Source organism: Hemicordylus capensis, chromosome 2 (assembly GCF_027244095.1).
Source record: "Hemicordylus capensis ecotype Gifberg chromosome 2, rHemCap1.1.pri, whole genome shotgun sequence".
Taxonomy (NCBI): domain Eukaryota; kingdom Metazoa; phylum Chordata; class Lepidosauria; order Squamata; family Cordylidae; genus Hemicordylus; species Hemicordylus capensis.
This window is the reverse complement of record NC_069658.1, coordinates 89,156,827-89,182,227: the sequence shown is the minus strand read 5'-3', so window position 1 is coordinate 89,182,227 and position 25,401 is coordinate 89,156,827. Positions and strand designations below refer to the sequence as shown.

Sequence of the window (25,401 nt, the reverse complement as noted above, 5' to 3'; positions counted from 1 at the left end):
AGTCCCCTTCCTTATGATCCCTAGCATGGAATTGGCCTTTTTCACAGGTGCTGCACATTGAGTTGACACTTTCAACGAGCTGTCCACCACAACCCCAAGAGCCCTGTCCTGGTCAGTCACTGGCAGCTCAGATCCCATCAGCGCATACTTGAAGTTGGGGTTTTTCGTCCCAATGTGCATCACTTTACACTTGCCAACATGGAACTGCACTTGCCATTTTGTTGTCCACTCACTCAGTTTGGAGATCTTTTGGAGCCTCTCACAATCAGTTTTGGATTTCACTACCTGAAAGAGTTTGGTATCATCTGCAAATTTGGCCAACTCAGTGCTTACGCCACACATATACTTATCCCTTTATCCCATGACTGCAAAGTTTTCTTAGGAGTCTTTGATGAGGAACTTTGTCGAAAGCTTTTTGGAAGTCCAGGTATACCATGTCAACTGGATCACCTTTATCCACACACTTGTTGACACTCAAAAAGGTTTGTGAGGCAAGATTTACATTTGCAGAAGCCATGCTGGTTCTCTCCCAGCAGGGCCTGTTCTTCTATATGCTTTACAATTTTATCCTTGAGGATGCTTTCCATAAATTTGCCTGGAATGGATGTTAAGCTAACCGGCCTGTAATTTCCCAGATTGCCCCTGGATCCCTTTTTGAAAATTGGTGTTACATTTGCTACTTTCCAGTCCTCCGGTACAGAGCCTGATTGCCCGTCTGGTACTTGGTTTTGCTGTTTCTGAGTTGTTCATTGTAGATTCTCTGCTGGCATATGAGATTTTCAGTAGCAAACAAGAATCCACTCCCATCTGCTACCAGAGAGTCTACACTGAACACCTCAGAAACAACAAAACCCAGTACCCCATGGGCTTGTGAGTATGGGGGTGGTTGGCACCCTATGTGCATTACACCACCACTCACTCTGGGCCATCCCAGTGCCCCCCAAGTGGAGTTATGGGGCTGCTGATACCTCCATTATTCTCTATGGGGGAAATCTTAAAGATGCGTAAATTTCATTAATTCTTTAAAAATCAGCCCTTTTCCCAATTCCCTTGGAATAGGAGTGGTGGAGAGGCACCCATTGGGGCACTACCACCCAACCCACTCCTCTGTCCCTGAAGCCCCCTTTCTGCTCCAAATCAGCCCCCCAAAAATGCAAACTTCAACAATTCCTAAAAAATCAGCCCTTTGACCAATTCCTTTGTAATCTCACAATCCATTGGGGCTCTACCACTCGACTCACTCTTCTGCCCCTGAAGCCCCCTTTCTGCCCCAAATCTGCCCCAAAGACACACAAACTTCAACAGCTCCTATAAAGTCCACACTTTGACCAATTCATTTGTAATAACCAATTCCTATCACCCAATTCATACCACCCAACCTGCTCTTCTGCCCCTGAAATCCCCTTTCTGCCCTGAATCTGCCCCGAAGAATATTGACAGTGCACACCACCAACAACAACAGCAGTGCTATCCAAAGAACCTGGTTTCCAAAGCAGGGAATTTAACAGAATCAGACACAAATGGAACAAAGTATCAAAATAATAACTCTACTGACAGATGGATTTGATACAATGTCAATAACAAGCAGCAGCAAGATAGATACTATGTGACAAGGGAAAACCAAACCCTCCCTCCAAACAGGAAAAAAACCCAAATACACAAATCAAGATTAGAGACGTGTGTGTGTGTGTGAAAATTATAAATGGCTACTCTCATTCAGTCTTCTCAAACTCTGGGTCTCTCTGTAGTCCACTACTGTGGGTGATAATTCTCTCAGCAGCAGGAAGAAGTGTAAAACAGAGAAAGCATAAAAAAATTAAAACCCTTTTTTCTTCCAAATCTCTCTTTCTTAACAAAAACAAAAACAAAAACAAAAGCAAGAGAGAATGGCACAGGTAGAGGTAGCAGGCTAGGAGACTGGCAGCAAGCAATGGCTGCAATGCTGGACAATAGCAGTGATGCTGAGCAACTGGAAGCAATGTTGTAAGATGGGGCATCAAGGCTGAGGAATCAGGCAATAGAGCTCTCTCTTCTCCCACACATGAGGCAGCAGAAAGGAAGAAATGGCGCCTGCTCCCCCCCCAAAATACCCTGGTGCAAAAACCCCTCCGAAAATCCCCCCACCCTTGCTGTTCTTTGCCCTCTGCCTGGTCAATGAGGGTGAATTTAAATAGGGATGTGCACATAACCAGTTTTCCCAGTTTGATTCAGATTCAAATTGGGTTCAAACCGAGAGGGGGAGTTTTGGTTTTGGTTTTGATCGAACCCCCTGGCTTGGTTTGAATTCAAACTGGTTCAAACTGGTTTGAACCATTTCAAACCTCCAAAGTGTGTGGGGTGGTAGTTGGCAGCCATGGGTGCCTACCACCCAACCCCCAAAGCAATCGGACACTCATATGATTTTTTATGAATTTTTGAAATATTTTTTTATTTTTTCCTCATAGGGTATAATGGGACTTGAAACAGCCCATTATTCCCTATTGTAGAGCACCCATGGGTGCCAACTACCACCCAAACCCCAAAGCAATCAGACAATCCTATGATATTTTATGAGTATTTGAAATATTTTAAATTACTTTTCTCCTAGGGTATAAAGGGACTCAAACAAGCCCATTACCCCCTATTGTGGAGCACCTAGGGGCACAAAAATGGGTTGGGTGGTATTCACCTAGGGGTTCCTACCACCCACAAAACCCCAAGGCAATCGGACACTCCTCCGATTATTGGTGAATTTTAAAAATATTTTTATTTTATTTATTTATTGTATTTATTGTTGCATTTATATACCGCCTTTCATTAAAAGACAACCCCAAGGTGGTTTACAAAAGTTAAAACATACAATAAAAAGGCAATAAAAATATTAAGCTAAAAATATATATAAACAAACCAAATTTAAAATCTATAAAATACAAGCATAAAAACAATACAACAGGTAAAAACACACAGAAGCAGCAGTAAAAACAATTATGTAAAAGCCTGGATAAAAAGCCAAGTTTTAACAAGCTTTCTTGGGAATAATGAGGATTCCAGCAAATGTATAGCTTCACGTTGTGGGGGAAGGGGTGGCCTAGAGTGGAGTGTGGTGGGTGGTAGTGCCCAAGGGGGGCAAGGAAGCTACCAGAATTATTTCAAATGAATTGGGCAAAGGGCTGATTTTTAAGTGATTTTTGAAGTTTACGCATGTTTAAGGTTTGAGAGGAGTAACAGCAGGAGAGAGGGCATGCCCTCAACTCCTGCCTGTAGGCTTTCAGTAGCATCTGGTGGGCCACTGTGTGAAACAGGATACTGGACTAGATGGGTCTTGGGCCTGATCCAGCAGGGCTGTTCTTACGTTTTTATGTTCTTAAGCCATGTATATGCAGTCAGTCTCATAGGGGTGTACACGGAACTGTTCTGGGAGGTTTGGTTCAAATTTGAACGTAATTTGAACTGAACAGCCAGTCCGCGAACTGGTTTGTTAGAACCAGCTGGCAGTTCAGTTTGTGCAGTCAAACCGGTTTCAACCATAGTTCAGCCCAGTTCGACCTGATTCAGGTGGCTATGCTTGTAAAGGGGAATCTTTGCTTTGCAAGCAAAGGGGATTCCTAACTCTAAAGGGGTTCAAAGAGTTGTCGGGGGGTTCAGGTGAGGGCACCTTACCACCGGTAGCACACTGATGACTCCTTGGTGGTGGTAGATCTTCTAGGCCCTGCCAGCACTCCCCCACAGCATCATAGGTCAGCAGCTAGAGGCCATCGCCACTAAGGTGCCCTCTCACCCACCCCTTACCCGCCCACCCTATGAACCCCTTTAGGGTTAGGAATCCTCCTTTGCTTGTAAATCCCCCCTTTGCTTGTAAAGGGGAATCCTCACCATATTCCCCTTTACAAGGATAGGCACCCAAACTGGGCTGAACCATTTCGATCCAAACTGGGCCCAGTTTGGTTCACGCTTGGATTGGCCCCCTTTGGCAGGGGGGTCAGTCCAGTTCGAGCTTCAACCAGTTGAACCAGGCCTTTTCTAATTGGACCAGGTTTGATCTGAACTGGTTCTGCACTCATCTACCCAAAACGTTCAGACAGGCCAGTAGTGAACGGAATAAGTCCATGGCTCTGCTTTTCACATACTTAAAGAGTAGCTAGCCTTTTGATGCTAGAAAAAGAAGCTCTAGAGTCAGGGGAGCCAGTAGCTCAACACTTTTTGTATTATTCAGCTGTTTAAATGAGGTAGGCCCACAGACCTCGGCAGAAAGACAGGATTTGGTTTTCTACGGTTGTTTTGGGGGACAATTTGGCAGAACTTGCTTTCCCATTGATCTAGCACCCATTGCAGAGCCCAAAACTCCTAGTGACCCACTGGAACTGTTGATATTTACCATATCTCTGCCCTCTGTTCTCAGTACTACTGGGACAGAAGCAAAATGGTAAAATGTGCAGCTCTCAGGGTGAGGTGGAGACTACTGCATAGGCAGGCGCGGCTCGTGAACTCTCCTCCGGGGGGTGGTGGTGGCAGCGGGCGGCTTCTTTAAGGTAAACGGAGCCGGTGCTCCATGCCGCCCAGCAGCCCCTGCGGCAGGGAATCGCCTCCGCCACTCACCTGGCTCCCGCGGAGCCCCCGCCAGTGGCCAGGTGAGTGGTGGAGGCGATTCCCTGCCGCAGGGGCTGCTGGGCGGCATGGAGCACCGGCTCAGTTTACCTTAAAGAAGCTGCCCACTGCCCCCCCCACTGCCCCCCGGTGCCCCCCCCCGGAGGAGAGTTCACAAGCCGCGCCTGAACATCGGGTGTGCTCGAAATGCTGAGACTTGTTTTGAAAGCTGGTTCAGAGATTTAAATATGTTATCTGATTTAGACTAGTTCAGGCCTACCGCGATGTCATCCAAAGTAACATGTGCAGCTCTGCTTGTTAATGTATTAAGCACTGAGTGAAAAGATAAAAGTTCAGATATTCTCCACTGAATCTGCATAAGGCTTTTTCAAGATGCTTTAAGGTAAGATCTTCCATGTGGAAATTATGAGTACAAACCTGTTTTTGCAGCATTACACAGATGTTGCAATGAACAGTGATTTGTACTGCAGATATTGACAGAGATTTTTTCCTGCTAAAACCACAAATAATATAGAACTGTAACCATACTGCTAATCTGTGTTCCTACAATGCATTGTGCCATCTGCTGGAAACTGCCAGCAATCCAGCATAAAACTTCATTACCCTCTACAGGAATTCAGATACAGTCATATCTTGCCAACAACGGTTTCACCAACCGTGGTTTTGAGTATATGTGAATAGGAAATTGTGAAAGGTCTTGCTAACCGTGACCCAAGTATCCATGGTTGGCAGTGTTTTCTAGTGATGGGAGGGGGTTCAATGATTTGGGGGGGGGGCTCAGAGGTTCGATCTGCTCATTCTTCTTGGTGACCCTTGTTGACCTTACTGTCCCTTGCCAATTTAAAATGTCTTTGAGTGAATTGGGGGAGGGGAGGCAGGGTTGGTTCAAATAATTTCCAGGGGTTCCATTTGCTCATTCTTCTTGGTGATTCTTGGCAATATTAAAGGATTTTTTGTGGGGGGGTTAAAGCATTTTGGGGGTATTTTCCCCTTTATTTTTAGGTCTTTTTGTGGTCATAGTTCCCCTAACCCTCTGTTTCCCATAGACTTTCATGCCACATCAACCCCTGCCAATGGTGAGGTTTTGCCAGAACGGAACCCGAGCGGTTGGCGAGGGATGACGGTAACACATTATAACACAGATCTCTGACAATGGTGACAGTTAACTGCCCATATGCTAGCTGATAAACACAGGATACTTCACGTATGGAAACCACATTAGAAGAAATATGTATCTGAGTCAGGGTTAAAGTTCTTGGTCTTGTCCTGCTATCGTGCACTGATGCTTGTATAGTCCAACAATGGCTTCTTTGGATGAATGGTGGTGTGCTCAATTTCATGTTGAATTAGGGAAACGCAAGAAAGTTTTTCCTTAGTGAAAAAACCATTGCAAGATCTACCCAGATTGTCACAGTGTGGCAAAATCACTACACTAACATTGCATTAATTATCCAATTCAGTGAATCAGCTGTCTGAAATTGTGAAGAAGGATGGGACTTGCTTCCACATTGGAGAGGTGCATGTGACTTACATTCCATGTAGCTTTCCCTGAGCAGCAATCTAATTGGTCTGCTCAACTGTACTATCAAAGACTAAGTTACCCTGTGATTTGGAACCAGAGTCGCAATTAATTATAAAAAACCTCCTGGCTTGCTGTTACTGTTAACTGCAGAAATTAGCAAAAGTTTATACCTGAAATTGCTGTTAAAGGTACCGCTACAATGAGTGATGGAACAATGGACAACTGTAATATAGAGACACCCCCGCCCACAACAAACACACACAGACAGTACAAAAACAGTCTATTGTAACTTAATGAGCCAGGTCTCATGATCCGTGAGACCTGGTTTGGGGTGGTGAGCAGGGAGAGTGGGCTAAGCCTGTTCTCCCTGCACACGAGTGGGGAGGGAGCCCCAGGCAGCCAGATTGGCCTCCCACACAATTGCCAGCTCCATGATGGAGCTGGCGGGGGCTGGGGAGCTCGGGGGCCATGCAGCTGGTCTTGTGGTAGCAAGCATGACTTGTCCCCATAGCTAAGCAGGGTCTGCCCTGGTTGCATATGAATGGGAGACTTGATGTGTGAGCACTGCAAGATATTCCCCTCAGGGGATGAAGCCGCTCTGGGAAGAGCAGAAGGTTTCAAGTTCCCTCGCTGGCTTCTCCAAGATAGGGCTGAGAGAGATTCCTGCCTGCAACCTTGGAGAAGCCTCTGCCAGTCTGTGAAGACAATACTGAGCTAGATAGACCAATGGTCTGACTCAGTATATGGCAGTTTCCTATGTTCCTATGTTCCTATGCCCTGCGCGAGTGCTCAGGGCATACTGGGGAGACTCCAGGAGCTGGGAAGCGGCTTTTCGCCTCCCCTCCGGGGGTCTACTCCTGAATAGCTGTGGTGCAGAGCCTCACTGCGGCTACTCATTATCAGATAGCCCGGGTTTGCAGAGAGCTCGCTCCGCAAACCCGGGCTAAGGGGAGGGTTACTTGAGTGGGTTACCCACTCTAGAACCACCGGGCTCACAGCCGAGCCTGGTGGTTCTCACAATCAGCAAAAATCGGGCTAGCGGAGGCTAGCCCGATTTTTGCTGATTGTGGGAAGAGCCCCAATATGTGAATTGGCTGTGTTGATAAGCATTGCCTTTAAGCATGTTGTGAAAGTTCCGTCTGTAGTGTGCTGTTGAATCTGTGATGGCCTATTCATAAATAGTCATTAGGTGATGAGCAAGCATAGTTAAACCAGCACAATGTGTTTCGGATCAAGATTTGTGTAAAGGATTGCTCTCATGTTCCTTTTAATTTTAAGTAAAAGACTGAGAACAGGAAATGATATCAACAGTGTTGTACTGGGTGCTTGAAAAGCATTGGACATAAGAAATCTGAGAATACTATCTTAATAGCAAGATAGTGTTCACAGCAGTACATCATCTGATGTTACTTGTATCTCATTTTCATAGTCCGGATGTACACATTATCTTTCACCTTCTGTTTCATGAATGCTTTCTTAGCTGGCCTGTCTAGAGAAGTGATATATCTAGAGAAGTGTGTCCAGAGAAGTGTTATTTCACCTATTCTATTCATCACTCAATTTCTCCAAAAGCCTCAGGATATGCACATGATTGAATGTAACACAGAGTGACATGACATTCATTTGCAATACTACTTTAAACTGCACAAACCCATTAGTGCTGCAGTGTTGTGAGCCCTAAGGATCTGAGCTGAGCGCTTAACTCAACACACACATCCTGATAGCTGCATTCACTTCAGGGTATGGCCCCTGATGGCAGATGCATCTTTGAATGTTGGGTGAGGCTACAAAGATACAGGCAGTACATTGGGAGAATCTATGTGTTCAGAAAGCTGTACAGTGGGGATTATGTGGTATTCAAGGGGGAATTTGAACCTGGTCGGGTGCCCATAATGTAGAGATCCTGCTGCACATATTGATAAAATTTTGTAAAGGCCTTTGGCAAATAAACTGTGTGATTGTGAGTGTGTGTGTGTGTGTGTGTGTGTGTGTGTGTGTGTGAAAACAATTAATAGTTAAAGCATTCTGAAGTGAAAGAACAAAATACTAAATGCTTTTGAAAATCCAATCCAGAAGTTTGAAAATATGTTATCAATACTTTCGAAAGTCCCTAGAGTGCATTCTCTTATGCATTCCTCAAGTTCTCCTGTCATGCATCCCCCTAATCACTGAAATTCTTCAACTGGTCCCTAACATAATCATAAATAGTACTGTGTGCCCACTCCCCACTTCTCTGAGTGGTGCAAAGCTCCAGGCATATAACACTACTCAGATTCTGGCTTGGAATTCATTGGAATGTGTAGGGAAATCCCCGAGGTGGAGCCGATCACCAAGGCAAGCTTTATGCCGGGGATTACCCGGCCCGGGTCTGGCAAGGAGGACCCTACTGTGCGGGGGAAGGAGTAGACATCAATACGCCCACTTGGAGGTATTCACACTAGCTTTGGCAAGGAGATGTTGCCTTGCCATCGACAGTTGCAGCTTCGCAGGATTGGGAGCAACTCTCGTGAGGTCTCAAGGCAAGATCTCATGAAACATGCCTCAGCTGTCAGAAGCTATATAAGGGAGAACTGGCCAGTGATGAGGGGCCAATCCAGGAGGAGGACTTGGTGTGGAATGAGCCTGGGGACTCTGACAGAGAGCTGGTCTTGTGGTAGCAAGCATGACTTGTTCCCTTAGCTAAGCAGGGTCCACCCTGGTTGCATATGAATGGGAGACTTGATGTGTGAGCACTGTAAGATATTCCCCTCAGGGGATGGAGCCACTCTGGGAAGAGCAGAAGGTTTCAAGTTCCCTATCTGGCTTCTTCAAGATAGGGCTGAGAGAGATTCCTGCCTGCAACTTTGGAGAAGCCTCTGCCAGTCTGTGAGGACAATGCTGAGCTAGATAGACCAATGGTCTGACTCAGTATATGGCAGCTTCCTATGTTCCTATGAGCCTTAGGGGTAGCAATGCTAAGGTCAGGCTGGTGAATGGAACAAGCACTGCCTGTAAAAGCTCCCCCAGCTGAAAACTCTGATGCCTCCTTTGGCAGCCGAAGGCCCATGGCTATACTGAGAGCCTGACAGAATCTTTTCATCTTGTAAAATAAGCATATGTGGCATGGTGCTGTGAGAGAAAACAATAAACAGTGAATTCCTTCCTCACCACCATGTCCTCTCTATCCTTTCCAGCCATTGCTGTCTTGTCACATATGTTGTGACGAAATTATATTTCTGTGTGCAGGGCTATTCATAACTTGCACCAACAAAAGTAAACCCCAATGCCAAATTCTGCTGCCAAGAAATTCCAAGTTCTTCATTCAATATTATTTGTACTGGCACAACAAATGCAATTTAGAACATATATAAATATAGTTGCATCCTATTGCTTAGTATGCTTAATATATTTTGTACATATGGCAACAGCAAGGCATGACAATTATGTGTACCATTGACATTCAGTACAAATTGTGCAAGTGCACCTTAGGATGATCCTCCCACCTGAATCCCTTGCAAATGCAGAGATTCCTCAGCAGACAATCTGATACAGAAAAGAGTTCCTTATCAAGATGTCTGCTGAGGAACTTGTGCAAGTTGCATGAGATTTCAGTGGATGTATTCTAAGGTTTACTTGCCATTTGCACAGGTGGCTGCTGGCAATAGCAGGGTACTCAAGGGACTGTAGAAAGTTTGAAAGCCATTGAACTCCCACTCTGATTTCAAGGGGGTGCATCAGAGGAACCTTCTGTTTAGCAAGGCCATGGCCCCATTCAGACGTAGCATAAAACCTCAGGTAGATGAAGCTGTGGTTAATCTGTGAAGACGGGAATCATGCTGCAGACGATCAACTGCATTTTGGCACTCTCCAGCTTCTGGGCAGAGGAAGCCCTCCTCTTCCTAGTCTGCCCAGGCTGCATCCCAGCAAGCTCTGGTCTGCTTACATTGCCAGACTATGGGCAAGGCATCAGCATGTCAGTAAAGTGGAAACCATTGGCTGTGATGTTAGAGGGGCCGTGCTCATGGGCACGCCTTGACAGGAACACTGTGCTGCACAAGGTGATACCACCCCTGCCTGCTGGGGACTCCCCCCACACACACACCCCCATTCTATCTGGCTGGGCTATACAATTAGAATGCTTTGAAACAGATTGGGTTATTATGTTAAAAGAGTGCTGCTGCTGCTGCTGCTGCTGCTGCTGCTGCTGCTGCTGCTGCTGCTATGGAGTAATAATTGCGTATTTGGAGACCAACTTGTGGCAATGATGCACCAGTGGACAAGGCACCTGGCACTGTGTGGCTGGCAGAAAGTGGCTCAGTGATTCTTTTTTGGACAGTTTTGTGCTGTGTTGAACATGTTTTGGATAGAGACTTGGGAGGCTCCCTTACGTGAGCGTGATGTGTTTGGCACTGGTCTGGCAGTGGCTAGCGGCATTGTTTCTTCCATAGGGAATAATGGGAAATCAAACTGGCCCATTATTCCCCATGTGTAGTGCCTAGGGACCCCAAAACAGTTTGGTTGGTACGGCAATTTACAGGGTATATTTATATAGGGTATATTTGCAGGGGAAGAGCAGCTGTCTCTATGCAACCCAGCAGAATGCCCCCTTCAGCTGCTTTTGGTGGATTTCCCTTTGCTTCTTTTTCAATTGCGAACCTCCTTGGGACAGAGAACCATCTTCTTTTTTCCTTTGTCTTTCTTTTCTGAAAAATCCCATGAGAACGTTCCTGTTGAAAAGCAACATATAAATATTGTTATTAATAAATAAAATAATAATAATACTAACAACTTGGAAAACATACGTATGTTTAAATAAGCTACTATTGTTTTAATGGTAAGTCACTTTGAAGCCCCCCCATTCAGACATTATGTTCAATGCATACAGAGTGTACAGTGTATGCTTGTACAGATCTGAATACACATGCAATTATGCAGACATTGGGCTGGTTTGGATGATACCATCTCTGCCCATGTGATTAGGAAGGAGGTGTGCCAAGAGCATGTCCATCAGGATGTCTTCTGTGGATGTCCTGTAGCCAGAGTCCTCTTTAGGGAGCAGCAAATTGGGTCAAGCACCCAAGACCTGCACCAATCCCCCTAGCCTCATGCTGGACTGGCTTGAGGAGGAGGAGGAGGAGGAGGAGGAGGAGGAGGAGGACGACGACGACGACGACGACGACGACAATGATGACAGTGACAGTCAGTTCTGGTGGATGCAAATTACCACAGCTGCATCTCCTTTCCAGCCCTGCCACATCCATTCCCTCCCCCCCTTGATGGTTACAGCCACAGCAGGGCAAAGAGAGAGAGAGTGAGAGCATCATGGCAGAGTGGGAAGAGAGAGAAAGATTCCGCTACAGACGAAGCTGCTGCCATTTGCATCTGTCAACCCTGCCCTCTGCCCCTGCAAGCACCCATTGTCCTGAGTCCCACACCCCCTTAAGGATGGCCCTTCCTGATGCCATCCCTTTATTGTGTGAGGGGGCTGTTTGGATGTTGTCATCCAAACATCCCCTGTTCACATGCTCTAAATTCTTGTTTAAACAAGTATTTGGAACACATTTAGTGGGGGTATTTGGATGATCAGGCCCATCATGCGATAAAAGGATGAGCTGGTAGGATGTTGGGCCATCCTTCATAGACATCTCAATAGATGTGCTCTCAGCGTGCCCCCTTCCTAATTGTGTGGGTGGAGACAATAACATCTGAACCAATGAATTATGTTGAATGCACATATGAATTATGTTGAATGCACATATGCATTCAATTATGTTGAATGCACATATTAAAAGTACCTATCTGTACTTTTCAAATGAATGCATGTACAGTCATTCAACCAAAACATGTAAATGTGTACATTCACCTGTACACTGGTTGAGCATGATTTCTGAATAGGGTTTCAGTGTTTTCTAAATGGAATGAAAAGTGCAAAATATAAATATAAATATAAATATAAATATAAATAATTTTAATAAATAGATATGATGACAACTATCAAATAAAATATCTAGCAGCCCAAATATTTCTTTCTTACAAATTTGAAAGGTTGTGCTCTTTGATTCTGTCATGCAAAACAGGCAGCTATGGAGCTAACAAAATGGCTAAGAACTATTATAATTTTTTTGAGGGCATGTATACCATACACTCTGTCTCATACAACACACATGCAAGTATCACACATACATAATATGATGTGGAGCCAACATGGCTTTGGTACTCATTCATGGTAAAAAGGTAGATTTAGGATGAGCATTTTTCTATATTAAGAGTTGCTTTATAAACACAAAGCAAATAAAATCATCTTGTTAATTGAAGTTACTAGCATTTAAAAAATGACTTACACCCCTTGGAATTCTCGAGATTAATTATTGCAAGCTCAAGAGCAAGAATTAAAAATAAACCTTCTTAGTCTTTTATGGTGTCAGAATAAGGAATGGGGAAAATGGCACATCTTTATTCATCATAATTTTTATTTATTGGAAATATGGTATCAGCTGATAGTTAAATTAAGTACAGGACTTACTCTGCTTACTTCTGTTTTTGGAATAAAGGAAGTCCTGATATGCATATAGTGGAACTTGGTGATATCTCTAAGTGGGAAATTTATCGAATATCACAGTTATGGACAAGAACTAGAAAGTTCCTGTTATTTTTTTAAAAAGGGCAATGCAAGAAGAAAAGCCTTATTTTTAAATTATTTTCACTATGATGGGATACAATATTAATTTTAATACAAAAGATATAATGAATGAGCAGAGAGAAAACAACAGCTGAATATGTTTTTAACAAGTTCTTCTAGTAAGAACTAATCGGCCTACTTTCCTTTCACTGTCTCTACAACTGGACTATATTTGATTCAAATCAAGGTCTACAAGTTAGATCTCTTGCACCTCAAATGTTATTGGATTGGGGTGGATAACATCATTACAAACCATACCATTGAAGTGTTCCTGTGTGTCTATACAGCTGTAGCAAAGTTGATTCAAATTGGTCAGACTGTCCACAAGTTAGTGCACTTATATCTCAAAATTGTACATGTCCACCATCTTGAATTGGGTTGGATGGATGACATCATCACAAACTGCACCATTGAGGTGTCCCTATGTGTCCCTACAGCTGTAGCAAATTTGGTTCAAATTGGTTAAGCGGTTCACAAGTTTTGCCTCAGAAGTTTATGGTTCTGCCATCATGAATCAGAGTGGATGACATCATCAGAAATGATGCCATTGAGGTGCCCGTGTGTGTTACTCACTGCAACTATACCCTGTAACTGATTGATTGATTGATACCCAATTTGGTTCAAATGGATTAGACAGTCCACAAGTTAGTGCACTTATGCCTCAAAGGTTTACATGTCCACCATCTTGAATTGGGGTACATGACATCATCAGAAACTATTATGTTGAGGTGTCTCTATGGGTCCGTACAGCTGCAGCAAATTTGGTTCAAATCAGTTAAGGGGTTCAGCCCACTTGCACCTCAAAAGTTTACGTGTCTATGATCTTGGATCAGGGTAGATGACATCATCATCATTGAGGTGTCTCTGTGTGTCACATGCTGCAACTGTACCTAATTTGGTTCAGATTGGTTAGATTGTCCACAGATTAGCCCGCTTGCGACTCAGATGTTCATACGGCCACCGTCTTGAATTGTAGTGGATGACATCATCACACACCATGCCATTATTGCTTCCCTATGTGTCCCTACAGCTGTAGCAAATTTGCTTTAAATTGGTTAGGTGGTTCACAAATTAGCCCACTTGTGCCTAAGATTAGGCATCTGCCATCTTGGATTGGGGTAGATGACATCATCACAAACTACATTGTTGAGATGTCCCTATGTGTCCCTACAACTGTACCCATTTTGGTTCATATTGGTCCAGGCATTTAGAAGTTGATAGTGGGGGACACACACATGGACACACGGACAGACACAGAGAATGCCGGGTAATATCATAAACCTACTGGAAAGTAGGTTAAAAAGGGCTCCTCCTTAATTCCAGTTAATTCCATGATCAAATGGAAAAGAGAACTGTCCAGTTCATGAGAAGAGGAGGAATGGGGTGGATTTGGGAGAACAATTTAAAACAAACTGCAAATGTCTCCTTAAGGGAAAGTTTCTATAACTCCAGTAGTATTTACACACACACACACACACAATAATGGTTGGAGATGTCAAGCAACAGGGGCAGGTATACTGCATATTTTTGGTTGTGTCCCAAGACTGTCATATATTGCAAACAGATTCAAACCACAATAGAGAAAATGACATGACTTAACATTCAATCCCAGGTAGTCCTTTTCAGATATATGAGTGGAGGAGTGTTAACAGATGATTTGGAATTAGTTATATATTTCTTGATAGCAGCCAGGATGTCTATTGCATCATCATTGAATAAAGTTTTGCTTCCTTCTAAATTAGACTGGTTAAATTGTATATGAAGAATGCTTTTTATAGTTGACTTATAAATATTTAAACAAGGATGACACCATAGCCAAATTTGTGCATCTTATTCATTCAGTATTGGAATGGAATGGTACAGGATTGTGTATATCCTTATAATGTTATTTCCAGTGATATCATACTACTTGTGCAATATGTGTTAAATAATTGTATGAGCGATGTTCATTTATTATAAACATGATACATTTATTTTTCTATATTTATAATATTTTTAAGTGATTCACTAAAGATACAACGATTAAGTTGGCTCACATCACACATGCAGAGATGAGAATTTCCTGGGGCAGAGAAGACAAAAAATAAAAATAGGTGTGTAAAGAACTTAAATGATTGCCCACAATCTGAAGAGCCTTTTTCTTTCTTTTGAGCTTCCACAATCACAGGAATTAAAGCAACCAGGTGTAACTGCATGCTTCCACTTCATAGGTTCTTTGCCCATACAAACATTGGCATGTATGAAATTTGAATGGTGCAACGGGGAAATGACTTGACTAGCAAGCCAGAGGTTGCCAGTTTGAATCCCCGCTGGTGTGTTTCCCACTATAGGGAAACACCTATATCGGGCAGCAGTAATATAGGAAGATGCTGAAAGACCTAATCCCATACTTCATTGGGAGATGGCAATGGTAAACCCCTCCTGTATTCTACCAAAGATAATCACAGTGCTCTGTGGTTTCCAGAAGTTGACACCAACTCGATGGCACACTTTACCTTTACCTTTACTACCTGTATGAACTAGTTCTTTACTACATGTATGGAAGTCTACAGCAATTCCATTGGCCACTTTTTAGATAGCACTCAAGTGCTTCTTGGGCATGTTCAACAGGATATTTTCTTTTCTTTGCTCTCCTTCCCCCTTTCTCCTTTAGTTTTGAACAGCAGACCACTACCATTGCAAATTGCTTCTGAAACTCTCCCAGTATACTTTTGTCCTGGACATAATCCTAGGTTATGCTACCAGCCATTGCTGCTTCTGTTGGCAGCAAGTTTTGCAGGCCTGCATATAAACAGACTGCAAGGGGTGCATTCACATTAGATCACATTAGATTAGAACCAGCGTGGTGTAGTGGTTAGAGTGCTGGACTAAGACCAGGGAGACCCGAGTTCAAATCCCCATTCAGCCATGATACTAGCTGGGTGACTCTGGGCCAGTCACTTCTCTCTCAGCCTAACGTACTTCACAGGGTTGTTGTGAGGAGAAACTCAGGTATGTAGTACACTGCTCTGGGCTCTTTGGAGGAAGAGCGGGATATAAATGCATGATAATAATAATAATAATCACCAAGAAGAAATAAGCTCTGTGTAAATATGGCCAACCTGGCCAAGGAAAACAAATACGAATACGACGAGTATTTGTATACTGCTTTTCAACCAAAGTTCCCAAAGTGGTTTACATACAGAAATTAATTAAATAAATGGCTGCCTGTCCCCAAAGGGCTCACAGTCTAAAAAAGAAAAATATGAAAGACACTAGCAACAGCCACAGGAGGGATTCTGTTCTGGGAATGGAGAAGGCCAGCTGCTCTCCTCCTGCTAAGGAAGTCAATACTTTTAATACTTTTAAAAGGCAGAGCAGGATTGTCACCTTTCCGCCTGCTAAGCCTCCTTTCTGCATGTGCATTAGCCTGTAAAGCATAGCTTTGCTTGGCACAGGTATAAAAGGGAGGTGGAGATTTGCCCTTAGTGAATTCCTGCTTATAATGTAGCTGTTAAAAACACAGCTGGAGGGGGCAAGAAGAAGGTGGCAAGGCTGGTGAAGCAGTGCAGTGCATGCTGAGGGAGAATTCAGTCATCCAGTTCACTAGACTTGCCAGTAAGAATAAGGCTCGTAGCAGACCTGCCTTCTTCCTCGAAGGGCTTTGCTTAGTGCAAGAACCACCCAGGACTGCTAGAGCAGCCTTTTGGAGCACCATATTTCGAAGTACCTGAGCCCGGCGGCTCTCTCTAAAGGTCCCACAGCTATCCCTTATGTTAGAGCAGGCTGGCACCACTCAACACACATACACCGCCCCCCCCCGCCCCCCGCTTCCAGTGTGAAGCTGGTTTCTCTCTCTTCCACTCCCCGCTTGAAATGCTCTTAAGCAAATGAAGGCAGATGTGCTTGTGCCCGACGAGGAAGTGTTGCTCAGAAACTCAGCGCTGAGGAAATAACTGGGGCTGTTGTGAGAGAAAATGAGGAAGCGAGCGTTTCAGTCACCCTGAACGGACTCTGGGTTTCAGCAGGGGCCCAGCAGCAGGCGGAGCAGAGCGGGGAGCGGCTGCTGGGTTTCAGGACCGCGGTTTCAGCTTCCTCGCGCGGTATCTAAGGCCAGGGACTGTACGCGCCGTTAGGCGCGGAATTGAGCTCTTCTGGCCTCCGTGTCTCCGAGGGCTCCCCTGCCGGGAAGGCTGGGGCTAGCCAGGAGAGGCCTGCGCTCGGGCTGTCAGACTTTGACCCTGTTCCTCTGAGGTAAGAGAAGCCGCTTCAGTTTGGGGACGGATGGGGAGATTAAAGGGGGGTTGGGGGCATCCGTCCGACTGCGCCCGCCGCCCACGGTCTCTTCGACTCCTGTGTGCTCAAGGATTTGGAAACGGGAGGTGGATAGATGCGCTTGTGCTCCTGGGTAAATATATGAATATAACCGAAGATATTCCTGAACGCACTCCTAGGCTCTTGGGAATAAACCCACAAGGCAAGACCGTGGTGACACACACCCTTCGGAAACTAGGCAGGGAGTAAGAAAGTCCAGGGGAAGAGGTGTGACCAAGCAAAGGAAGGGTGGCAAAATGAAAAAGTGTGTCATCCAAGGAAGGATATGGTTTTGGCTGGACACCTTCACCATCTAAAACCAGGGTCTCTTCCTCCCTCAGACTGCTCTGTTAGGACAACAAGATTTTATTTTATTTTTTAGGACATTTTTTTATTGAACCAACAAACTACCAAAGCATACAGTAGGGCTGAAGTGCAGTGGTTGTCCCATCCTTGAGCTTCCGCACTGGGTGAATACCCGGTTTCACAGCCCAGGAGTCCTGCCAGGGGGAAAAGCAAGCCAATCTTAAAGTAGAGAAAGGAAGAGATATGAGCAAGTAGGATTCATAGACATTGTGGCTGTAGAAATAAAAGGTCTGCTTGTCCTCAGTTTTGTTTTGTTTTGGTTTGAGGGGTTTTTTTGGTAATTTTTCTTTGCTGAGGGTGGGTGAGTGGGGAATGAATAAATTTGAAAGCTTTCATATGTAGCACTTCTTCTGGCTTTCCACCAATGTGTGTGTGCACTCATTGGTGGTATGTGGTGGATTTTTTTAAAATTCTTCAGAGTAGTTTGGTGAAAGACGTTAGGCTGAGGGATGGTGATTCACTGAAGCCTACCCAAGTCTCTCCAAAGTTCTAGACACTCTGTTACCATACACCATATTGGTGCCCGGACTGAGCAATTAAATGCTTTCTCATTTAACAAAACAGTGTTTAACAGTTTTTCATTAAGAATGTAGTCCTGTGAGAACTTACATGGAAGTAGATACTTCGGTGGGACTCCGAAATAATTGTGTTTTACAGGATTAAGCTATGTAAAGCTCCTGTCCTCAGTGTGCTTACATCTCAGTCAGCATGTTAAGGATTGTGCTGCACTGCTCTAACAATGCACCTCATCTTTATAGGTGAGCATCATTGCTTCATTTCTGATTTGTTTTATGTAGTTGGCTGGTGGTGATTTCTGTGGCCCCTGTGGTGTTGAGATGCTCTTCAAGATGTTTTGGAATTGCACCTAGGGTGCCAATTACTACTGAGATTATTTTGGTCTTCTTCTGCCACAGCCTTTCAATTTCGATTTGTAGATCTTTGTATTTTGTTATTTTTTTCTGTTGTTAATAATAATGATGATGATGATAACAACAGCAGCAACAACAACAACACTAACTCCAAAGGCTCTAGGTCGTTCACAAAGATGATATTACTAAAAATAACACATTGCTTTGTCATTGTGCAAGTTTGTGGCTCACAATATAAAACAAAACAAAACACAAAGGAGACACCAGCAACAACTATTGGCGAGATGCTATGCTGGGTTGAATGGGAACAATTTCTGGGGTGGGGGGGGGATGGGAAAGGGCAGGAATATTTTATTTACATAACAGTTTTATTACAACCAGCTGAAGTATCACAAAGCAGTGAATAAGCTTTTGAATTCCTCAAAATTCTTCTTCAGTCTGGATATCAAGCAAAAACCATAGCATGGGAGGAGAAGAATGAAAAGGCTGGGTATGATTGAAAAGCCTGCAGTTTATAACAGTCTCAAGATGGAGAGAAGCAGGTGTTTGGCAGACTTAATTGCGTTAGATTATGTTGGACACAAAACAGATTTCAAGTTTCACTGCTGGGATAAGAAACCTCATGGCTGTTCCCCCTTGGTAATATTTTCTGTTTAGGGGTCCATTTGAGTTCATCGTATTCCATGTCTGAGATCAATATCTATTATGAGAATCCCTGGATGTTCCAGGATCCATGGGGATACCTGGGAAGCTGATGGAATTTCCTTTTTCATTGTTTATGGAGGATTGGAATCTAAACTAATTTCTTGTTAAGCAGCACAAAGTGAATCAGCATTAAGTAAGGAACTTCTTAACACAAAAAATAATAAGCTGTGTTTATTAATATGATGCAATAATTCAGTTTTCTGCACTGTGAGGCCCGAGAGCCAGAGGTGGCCTTGATCAACACTAAATGTGGCTCCCTGACTAATCATTGATTGGGCCTGAGTGTGAAGCTTCAGCCCAAACTGAACACTTTGCACAGTCCCCTGGCACCATGTGGAGGAGATGAGCATTCTCCCAGTGCAGTGCTGTACTTTACCCTGAGCTGGGAGGCTCTTTTAAAGGAAACAGAGCACACTTGAGCCCCTCCATCATCTTGGAAGATTTGTACAGAGTGCTAGGAAGTGTAGGCTGCCCGCCCTTCCCAGTTCTTTCCTCCTAGAACTAGAGGGCTTCATCTCTCCTGTCCAGCGCTGAGAAGCGTACAGTACTGTGTGGAGGTCAGTATAGTGGGAAATGTTTTTCACATTGAAGGGTTTGGAGGTTTGGGGTTTTTTTTGTTTGTTTTTTGCCAAAGTGCCTCCTGCTTGAAAAATAGTAGAGATCATAATTTGTCCAAAACTAAAATATTTTGTCTAAACCTCAAATTACTGACCAGTCAGAAGTTCTGAGTGAAGCATATATATGGTATACCTGAAACTTTCAAATACAGAAAAGTAACTTTTTTCTTTTTCTTTTTTACACATCTGTGATTCTTGTTTGATGAAATAATGTAAATTCAAACATACACATTTCTTCAGAGAAACATATTTAAGTTCTGATCTTGTACAACAAAAGTGTTGCATGCAGCTAGAGATCCTGGATCAGGCTGCATATCTCAATCCAAATCAACAGATACACCTGTAAATTTAGAATGTTAACGGATGAGCATCACATTAATGTAATTAAGCATTGCACACCAATGCATGGATGAGCATTATGATGAAGATGCACATTGACACTGTACATGATTCTGAGTCCAGCAAAGGATCTGAGAGAAGTCAGTTTGCATGCAGCTGCTGTGTCAGGGTGAATATGTATCACTTATTATTTATTTCCCCTCTGATCAGTATGAACTAAGTTGAGGTTCAGAACTCAAGTGATTGGTGGGGCAATTAGTCCACATAGTTAAAACCAATCATGCTTGGCCAGACATAGATGGAAGACTGTCAGAAGTACCAGGTGAGCTTCTCTGAGCTTTCTACAGGAGGAGTGGGACATGAGCATAATAAATGGGCAAATAATGGACTGGAATACTAACAGTTTTTTAAACTGACCTAATTGAAGCTTACCTTTTAAATGAGAATTAAGTTTGTCTCATAACTAAGTAATTCAAGGCGTATACAGTATTGCATAAGTAGCTATATTATTGCAGATTGAGTATCATTCCTTGAATTCAATGTACAGTATATTATTTGTTGAGGTTCAGGAACAATATGGCTCTTCCCCCTGCCCTTGAATCTCTTTCCTCCCACTAAATGTCAGTCAGTCTTTATTTATATATATAATGTTATTCTTAAATATTTTCCTTTTTCACTAAAGATCAGTCAGTTCACTTTTTACTTTTTACTAAGTACAAAGTGGAGCCAGTGTGTCACTAACTTTTCCTTAACTATTTTATATATCTTACTGTTGACATCTACTTTTAGGGTCCAACTTTGGTATCAAGAGTTTGAAGTCTGATTTAGATTCCTCAGTTTCAATTATTTTTACATATTTATTCTGGACTATCTTAACCCGTGCAGAGCATCTGCGCGCTAGTACTTGATTGCTCCGCTCACCCCCTGCCACAGCCCCCCTCATTTCAAATATCTTTCCACCCTCACCAGAGCCACACTCCTGCTCCTCCATCCTGTTGCTTCCATCCCCCTCACTCCTCTTGGTCACTCCTCCATCCGTTTACTCCATCCCCCTCACCCCCTTGGTCATGGCTGCAGCATTGCTGGTGCCTACTGGCCAAGCTGGAGCCCCCTGTCCCCATAGACCTCCTCACCCAAGCCCCACTCCTGCTCCTCCCCACAGGAGCAGCAGCAGCAGCAGCAGCAGCAGCAGCAGCAGAGGTTGACTGGGTCCTTCCTTCCTTGCTGCTGCTGCTACTACCATGGCCGCTCATTCACCTCAGGCCATTGACAAGCTCGGGCTGTCCCTCACCCTTCCTTCTTTGTCTCTTCCCTCCCTTCTTTCTCTCTCCTACACTCGGTCTTCCCCTCTGTCTTCTCCTCCCTTCTTTCTATCTGTCTCCCACCCTCCATCCCTTCCTGATGCTGTTCATCTTGTTTTCTCACTTAATTCACACAACAGCAGCCTCTTTCTCCTGAAGGAGCTCTTTCCTCCCTCACAACCCCTCTCTTCGCAGATCCCTGCCCACTATCCTTTTATATATAGATTAGCCATCCCCGCACAGAGCATCTGTGCGCTCTTTGGGGCCGGCAGTTATCTCTCCCCCACTTCTACCCCAGTCTCTGCTTCCAGGCCCAGCCACCTCTCCTCCCCACTGCCACTTCTGCTCCCCCTTTCTTCCCCTCCTCCTGGGCATTGCCTCTGCGGCCGAGCTGGGCCCGCCACCTCTGGCCTCCACAGCCAGGATGCCGCCGCAGCAACCAATCCTCCTGGGTGCACTTCAGCTAATCAGGCGCATCCGGCGCTCAGCCAATCAGCTGGGCTCTGGGACGCACATTCCAAGACATACCCAGGAGAAATAATAATATAGATTCCTCTCCTCTACAATCAAGAACATTTTCCAACCAGTAACAGTTGCATTCCAACTGACCTTGACTATCACAGGCTCCTTCTCCCTATCTGCATATGGAACCCTCACTGCCCAATCACCATGGTGCTTCTGCTCTCACAGGTTTCTCCTCCCTATCTGCATATGGAATCCCCACTGCCCAATCAGGTGCTTCTGCTCATGAACTCTCGTGAGAGCTGCCATACACGGGATTAGCCTTAGATAATTTATATATTTATATATATATATATATATATATATATATATATATATATATATATACACACACACACAGTATGCACACAGAGCATCTGTGTGCTCTTTGGGGCCAGCTGTTTCCCCCCTCCCTCCTGTCCCACTCTCCCTCCCCCTTCTTCCCTTCTGCCCCACACTCTGGACCCTCTTCCCCTCCCTCCCACCCCACTCTCTTGCCCCCTCCCCTCCCTCCTGGCCAGTCTCTCTTGCCCTCCCTCTCCTCCCACCCCTCTCTCTCAGCCTCCTGCCCCAGTTTCTCCTGCCCTCCCCTCCCCCCTGCTTCTCTCTCCTGCCCTCCCCCTCTCCCCCTGCTTCACTCTCCCTCCCCCTCACTCCCTTCTGCCCCACACTCTTGCCACTCATCCCCTCCCTCCTGCCCCACTCTCCCTTGCCCCCTCCCCTCCATCCTGCCCCACTCTCTCTTGCCCTCCCTCCTCTTCCCACCCCTCTCTTTCACCCTCCTGCCCCAGTCTCTCCTGCCCTCCCCTCCCCCTGCTCCTCTCTCCTGCTCTTCCCCTCTCCCCTTGCCCCACTCTCTCTTGCCCTCCCTCCTGCCCCACTCCCTCTTGCCCTCCTCTCCCCCACCCCTGCTCTTTTGCCCTCCCCCTCCCTCACTTTCTCCTCCCCCTTCCCTCCTTCCTCTGCATTTTATTTTACTCTACTTACTGAGTGGCAGGCAGCTAAAAAGGGCCCCACTGCTGCCGCCCCTCCTCCTGGGAGGCAAACAGGGAAGTCCCACCGCCTGGTTCCCTCCCACCCCAGCCTCCCACGGGGGCCTGGCCTCGGTGGCTGGTCCCGCTGCCACCTGGCCATGAGCTGCCTCCACGGCCGGGCCCAGCACCTCCATGGCCTGGCCTGCCGCCGGGCTGATTGCCGCCTTTGCAGCCGGGCCTGCCACGCCAAGTGCCACCTCCGTGGCCCCCTGTACCCACTGCTGCCGCTTGCCAGCCTCTGCAGCCAGCCTCTTTGAGGCCGGCTACCTCTCTCCCCAGCCCCATCTTCTGCCCCAGTCTCCGGCCGGCCAATTCTCCTGGGTGCGCCAGCCAATCAGTCTCCTACACCACCCAGCCAATCACCTGGGCGGCTGGGACGCACATTCAAAGGCACACCCAGGATAAATATATATATATATATAGACTAGCCGACCCTGCACAGAGCAACTGTGCACTCTTTGGGGCCAGCTCCCCACCACCACTTCTGCCCCAGTCTCCGCTTCCTAACCATGGCCAGCCCGTGCCAGGCCCAGCCGCATCTCCTCCCCACCGCCACTTCTCCCTCCCAACACTTTCTTTCCTTTCTCCTGGGCCTTGCCTCTGCGGCCAGGCTGGGCCTGCTGCCACCTCTGGCCCAGCCACTATGGTAACCAATCGGCAACCAAACAGCAACCTATGTAGCTGCTGCTGCTATGGCAACCAATCCTCCTGGGTGCACCTCAGCCAATCAGGCGCCTCCGCCACCCAGCCAATCAGCTGGGCTCTGGTACGCACATTCGAAGGCACACCCAGGAGAATTAATAATATAGATAGATGGTCTTTTTCTTGATTGTATACTGATATTTCACAGTCACTGTAATAGTGACTTCACAACCCAAGACAGTTCACAAATTATCATTCAGAATAGGGATGTAGCTATAATTGATCGGATGGGTTCAAAGAACCCACCCCCAACTCCTGGGGGTCCCTCAGCTCCATCCCTCCCTATTTCCTTCATTATCTTTCCCATTCTGAGGTGCCACTGGGGAGAGGGGCAAACACAGGCCCCCTTTCCCCTATCTATGCCCCTGATTCAAAGGTCAATTTATTCATGCCAGCTGATTGGATTCCCACCTCCAAAATGTGTAAGGATGGAATAAGTGAATGAGCAATAGCAATTGATACTAGTATGCCTGGATTGTATAGCATTCTTTTTTGTTTGTTTTCTTTTGGCACTTTTGTAGCTTTACATCTTTAGATGCCTAATTCGGTTTTAATGTAGTGTAGGTGTACTGCACTATAGACTACAGATGAACAGCTTTGATAGTTATGTGGGGCTGGTCATCTGCCATAGGTTTCTTATTTCATTATTTGTTTAGATAAGGGTAGATAGAGGCAGCTTTAATGTACACTGTATTTCAAAACTGAAAGAGCTGGTCACATTTCACCTCAACATCTTTAGAAGTTGCTGAAGCATGACAAATGCTGTACTTATCAAACTGCAAGTGCTGCAGGAAATTAGAAAGGAAAAACTACTTTAAAAGACGTGTTACAAAAGAGTGCTTGTGAATTAATAGTACTTCTTACTAGAAGCCAGCATGGATTTGTCAAGAATAAATTCTGCCAGACTAATTTTATCTCCTTCAAAAAAACCCAACTGATTACAAACTTAGTGGAATGTAGGAATATTGTGGATGTAGTTTTGTTTGATTTCAGTGAAGTCAGCAAATGTCTAGATTTGACCAAGCTACCCATGATATTTTGGTTAGGTCAAATGTAGGCTAAATAGTAATACTGGATTCAGAATTTGTTAGAAAACCATACTCAAAGATTGCAAGGCTCCTCGTACTCCTACACTATTTTCAATGGCTTAGGTGAAGGGCTGGAGGGAATCTTGATGAGACAAAACTAAGAAGCATAGGTAATATAAAACAGGAATAAAATTCAAAATGACCTTGACAGAGTTGGTAACTGGGCTGAAACAAACAATATTAAATTCAACAGAGACAAATGCAAAATTACTTGTGCAGAACAAAAAACAAAAAACAAATGCTCAGGTATAGGATGGAAGACACCTGGCTTGTGAATAGCACATGTGAAAAGGAGTCAAGAGATATTTCTCAATGATACAGAGCAGCTCAACCATGGAATCAATTACTTGGGGTTGGTGGGGTCTCCCTTGCTGAGGTCTTTTTATGCAGAGGCTGACAGCCAGTTGTTGGGGATACTTTAGCTCTAGATTTCCTGCATCGAGCAGGAGATAGAACTTGCTTGGCTATGTGAAAAATTTGCCTTAAGTACATATTTGCCTTATGTTGGTATTTGCCTTATGTTGGTATTTGTTTACTATGGATGTGCATGGGATGGCTTTTGCATTCTGGTCTGAGCTCGGAACAGAACGCAAATGCCCTGGATCATTCAGTTGGAACGATTGGAGCCAATGGTTCCAGCAGAACTGCCCCATTCCAACACAGAATGTTCTGAGCATCATTTTGGGCTCCAGATGGTGCTCTTTTGGCCTCTGTGAATGTGCAGCAGCCATTTGTGTGGTGGTCCTGACCACGTAAATTGCTGCCATGCATGCACATCCAAAAACTGTGCCATCAGAAGGGCCATGCAGGGTCCCACTGTGG

At 45.0% G+C, this 25,401-nt stretch overlaps 1 protein-coding gene across 4 annotated transcripts in view; it reads left to right on the top strand.

The window, feature by feature from the left end:
- The window catches only part of SYK (spleen associated tyrosine kinase), a 159,090-nt gene that overhangs the window by 51,571 nt on the left and 82,118 nt on the right, over positions 1-25,401 (top strand). For 3 of the 4 annotated variants that reach the window (XM_053296622.1, XM_053296619.1, XM_053296620.1), the window contains exon 1: positions 16,663-16,997. The exons of the other annotated variant lie outside the window; for it this stretch is intronic. The gene's annotated coding sequence lies outside the window, so the exon portion shown is untranslated. Of the gene's footprint in view, positions 1-16,662; positions 16,998-25,401 lie in introns of those variants that run through there. 4 annotated transcript variants of the gene reach the window in all.